This window comes from Arachis ipaensis, chromosome B05 (assembly GCF_000816755.2).
Source record: "Arachis ipaensis cultivar K30076 chromosome B05, Araip1.1, whole genome shotgun sequence".
Taxonomy (NCBI): domain Eukaryota; kingdom Viridiplantae; phylum Streptophyta; class Magnoliopsida; order Fabales; family Fabaceae; genus Arachis; species Arachis ipaensis.
The window spans coordinates 120,539,364-120,544,551 of record NC_029789.2 but is presented as its reverse complement, the minus strand read 5'-3'; positions in this window follow the sequence as shown (position 1 = coordinate 120,544,551).

Below are 5,188 nucleotides of genomic sequence, written 5' to 3'. Positions count from 1 at the left end.
TTTGGATTGAAAAATGCAGGGGCCACATATCAGAGGCTGATGAATAAGGTGTTTGCCCCCCACTTAGGGAGCTTAATGGAAGCATATGTCGACGATATGTTGGTAAAAACCATGGAGGAAGTCGACCTCCTATCCGATCTCTCACAAGTCTTTGATACCATAAGGTTGCACGGGATGAGATTAAATCCTGCAAAGTGCGCCTTCGCAGTGGAGGCAGGAAAATTTCTAGGATTCATGCTAACACAAAGAGGGATCGAAGCCAATCCCGACAAGTGTAGAGCTATCCTAGAGATGAAAAGCCCGACTTGTTTGAGAGAAGTCCAACAGTTGAATGGCCGACTAGCAGCTCTCTCCAGATTTTTGGCAGGATCAGCATTAAGATCCCTTCCACTGTTCTCCCTACTAAAAAAGGGGCACCAGTTTGAGTGGACTCCCGAATGCGAGGAGGCGTTCCAGGAGTTCAAAAAGTTTTTGAGCCAACCTCCCATCTTGACCCGACCTATAGCCGGAAAAGACCTCGTCCTATACCTATTCGTGGCAGACAGGGCTGTCTCAGCAGCCTTGATAAGAGAAGACGAGGACAGTCAACACCCAATCTACTTCATCAGTAAAGTTCTACAGGGCCCTGAGCTAAGGTATCACAAATTAGAAAAGTTTGCCTACTCCTTAGTAATAGCCTCTCGAAGGCTACGGCCTTACTTTCAGGCTCACACAATAAGGGTCCGCACGAACCAACCCATGAAGCAAATCCTCCAAAAGACGGATATTGCAGAAAGAATGGTACAATAGGCAATAGAGCTCTCCGAGTTCGACTTGAAGTATGAAACTCGGACGGCAATTAAAGCCCAGTGCCTCGCCGACTTCATCGCAGAATATGCAGGGGATCAAGAGGACAAACCAACTACCTGGGAACTCTACGTGGATGGGTCCTCCAATAAAACAGGAAGCGGCGCAGGCATAATACTGGTAGATGAAAGGGAAACCCAGATAGAGGTTTCCCTCAAGTTTGAATTCCCAGCCTCAAATAATCAGGCAGAATACGAAGCCTTGATCGCAGGATTGAAGCTGGCAGAAGAGGTCGGTGCTATGAAGGTGATGGTATACAGCGACTCCCAAGTGGTGACCTCCCAAATAAGTGGGGAATATCAGGCAAAGGACCCAAATATGAAAAGGTACTTGGAAAAAGCTTCGGAGCTCCTGGGGCGCTTTGCAGAAACCGAGGTGAAACACATAACTCGGGATCTAAACAGCAGAGCAGACGCCCTATCCAAGCTAGCAAGTACCAAGCCAGGAGGAAATAACAGAAGCCTGATTCAAGAGACTCTCCAGGAACCTTCAGTGGTAAAAATGGAAGACACACTAGAAGTCTTTGAAGTGGTCGGATTAAACCTCGGATGGATGAACCCCTTAGTCGAATACCTAAAATTCGACATCCTCCCTAAAGAGGAAAAAGAAGCCCAAAAAATCCGAAGGGAAGCGCAACACTATACCTTGGTGAAAAATGTTCTCTATAGAAGGGGGATATCCACACCATTGCTAAAGTGTGTACCGACCTCAAAAGCCACCGAGGTGTTGGAGGAGGTGCATAGTGGAATCTGCGGGAATCATCTTGGAGCCAGGTCATTGGCCAGGAAAGTGATCCGAGCAGGATTCTACTGGCCAACCTTACAGAAAGATGCCACAGAATTTGTGAAAAAGTGCCAGCCATGTCAAATGCATGCAAATTTCCACGTGGCTCCCCCACAATAGAGTCCTCCAACTTGGTGTAGGCCTTCCGAGCATTCAGCAAGTCGTTCTTTACAGACACAAGATCAGCAAATAAACTATTGTAGCTGGCTTGCGCTGCTTTCCTTAAACCTACCTCCATGTTGCATTGAGCCTGCAACTTCTGCCCCTTCTCTCTGAGGCTGTCCCTCTCCTCCGTCAGTATGGCGACTTTCCCCTCCAACTCCTTCTCATGCTCCTGATATACACGAAGCCTACCCTCCAGCTCCTCGACCCTCGAGGTCGTCCCTAAAGAGCTGATGGGAGTCTTCTCAAATATATCCAAGAGTTTGCCACAAACCCCTGCCGTCTTGAGACTCTCCTCAACCACAGTAGTGAGGTAGTGCCGAACAGAAACATCATCCATACTCATACGAGCATAAGGATAGATGTTCTTTCGGACGAACGCAAGAGCGTCCGCCTCACCAGAAGCGCCAGACTCTAAGGTCTTGCGCTTCTTTGGCTCTGGTTCGGGAGTAGGTCGGACGGGAGGGGGTGGCAGAGAGGGAGCAGAGGAAGAAATTACAATAGGTTGAGAGGAAGTCCCGACGTTCCGAGGAGGAGGAGGGGGAGAGACAACCATTCTAACACCTCCAGACCTGGCTCGAGACTTTGCCTTGGCTTCCTGAACCCTCTGGTAAGACTCTTGAGCATTTTTCTTTGCCATCTCTACAAAAACAAATTAGTAGCTAAAATCAGACAAAGTCGGTAAAAGAAATCGCAAGTCGGAAATAAGCAAGAAGTGCAAAAAGCTACCTAATTGTGGCTGGACAAAGGCCGGCGACCCCTGGAGAAATTTTTTAGTATCCAAGTATGGGGCCCAGGGCTTGGTCATGTGGAAGAGGTAAAAGAAAATCCTCAGAGAAGTCGGAAACTCTAAGGCCTGGCTGATGAATTGGTAAATTTTCAAAAAACCCCAAGAGTTGGGGTGAAGCTGGGTGGGAGCAACCCGGCAATGACGCAATACAAACATTTCAAACTCTGAAAAAGGGAGAAAAACGCCCAAACGAGTGACCATACTCTCATACATAAAAAAGAAATGAGGGGCCGTCTCGTCAGCCCTCCCGAAACAAACCCGGTCTTCTGGACCCGGGACTATCAACTCATACTTCGGCTCATCTTCTTCAGAAGTGCAAATTCTATAGTGAGTACGAAGGTGGGTAATAAATTCAGTATCAACCGAGGGCTCCTCCCCTAGGACCGTAACATCAACCCACTGGGAAAGAGCATCTATGGAAGCCATTTTCTTTTTCTTAAAAAGGGTGACAAGAAACCTACAAAAGAAAAGGAAAATCAACACACGGTCTCTAAGGGAAGGGGTACGGAACTAAAGCCTACAAACCAACCTACCTACAAAATAAAGGCACGCAAATAGAAAGCATGTCACAGAAAAGAAAAAAAAGCTAACCTTTAAGTCTGAAACCAAGACTGGAGGAAGTAAAAGCCTTCGAAACACAAGAAAGCAGCACGAACGAATGCAAGGGAAATTTGAAAGATCGCAGAAACGAAACAACGAAAGAGAGGGAAAGTATTTATAAGAACGTTAGGGGCATAATGGTAAAATGGGGGCAGTCATTAATGAAGATGCACCGTTACCAAGGCCATTAAATCTCTACGCACACCCCTAACGGACATGACGCTTGATTAGACGTAACTGTCAGAACCGAAAGGTCAAGAAAAATCACGTCGGTTCCTAAACCATCACGTCGGTCCTCCTGCAAATCGGCCAAAACCCCGAGTTGAATACTGGAACCCAACTCTTAAAAAGAAATTGGGCTCGAGTAGGGGCACTATTCATACCCTGGCCCAATAAATAGGGCCCAAGATCTAAGATCTAAAGCCCAACCCAAAGGGTTGGCCCTCCCCCAGTACCAGCCTTCATCCCAAGAAGTCGGTACTGAACACGACCTGCTCCAAAGAAGTCGGATACGAGGGTTAGCTGGCAGATAACACTCATTCGAATGAGTAACTGCCCCTAGAAACTCTCTAACCACTTCATAGAGCCATATCTTAACCTCCCTAAGATATGGGAACGGTTATCCACCTAAAAAGGTGGCACTACTCCAGCGGTGGTTATTGGTTCACCACTATAAATACCCTGACTTCCCTCAGGTATCACTAAGTCCAATACATTCTAAACTTGCTTATACCCTTGCTAACTTAGGCATCGGAGTGTCTTTGCAGGTACCACCCCCCATTCTTTCACACGTGCAAGTCGGACGGAGGAACACCGAGTTTCGGGCAAACGCGATAGTCTCCTCCCTCACACGTTTGGGCCTACCAACGTCATCCGGCCCACCAATCTCTGGTTACCCACAGTAACACTACCATTTAACATGAATCTGGGGTGTAAGTCACCGAACCGAAATTTACCGTAAAACCGAGCTGAAATTTATAACAATCGAATAGAAAAAAAAATCAGTTTTTTTATTTTTTTTTTTGAATTAAACTGATTGGTTCGATTTAATTTTCAGTTGGTTCGGCAAAAATCAAACCGAACCAAATTGAAGAAGTGGCTTAATAATGCATTGAAATATAAATTTTAGACTTAACAAATGTGTTTGTTTTATGTTTAGTTGTTGGAATGAGTTGAAATTATGTTGAATTTGAATGTAATGTAATGTTATTTCAGTTTATTGATTGTTTTGAACATCATTTTATTGAGATTAACTTTCTATTAGTTAGGATTTAAAAACCGAAAAAACCGACCGAACTAAACCGCTTTTAGTTTAGTTCAGTTCAATTCGATTGTTGTACAGACAACAAACCGATTGGTTGGTATTCTGTGAAAATCGAATAAATTGATTTGATTGAATTTTAGTCTAAAATTGAACCAAACCGAACCGATAATACTCTTAATGAATCATGCTAGATGAATATTACAGTGGACTACTAAAATTTAAAATTTAAAATATATATTATAAATGAAATAAACTTATGCTTTTATATATATACAAATATAGAATGATTGATTTGGTTATTAATTTTTGATGTGTACGTAATATTTTTGTATATCTGAGTTGCTTTTTACTCTAAATATATACTTACTTTGGTCACACCCTAGTTGTTTCCTTTTTGATTCTCCAACTCCAAGTTTAAGCACAAACCTTCCACGTGCGATATATTTTGTTTTTATTTTCATTACCAAAATACTTAGTAGCTCATCACAATGTGTTTTATATTAGGTTCAAATACAATTTTACAAATCAACTTCCCCAAAATTGGCACAATGTATAGAAAGTTTGAGTCCAAATACAAACCACCTTGCCCAAAATTGCAAGATTGTGGAGTGTGGGTTCAAATACAATTCACCTTGCCCAAAATTATACCATAATCGCATAAAAGTTTGGATCTAGTTTCGACTTTATTTTATTATTATTATTATTATTATTATTATTATTATTAAGACAAATATTGATGATAT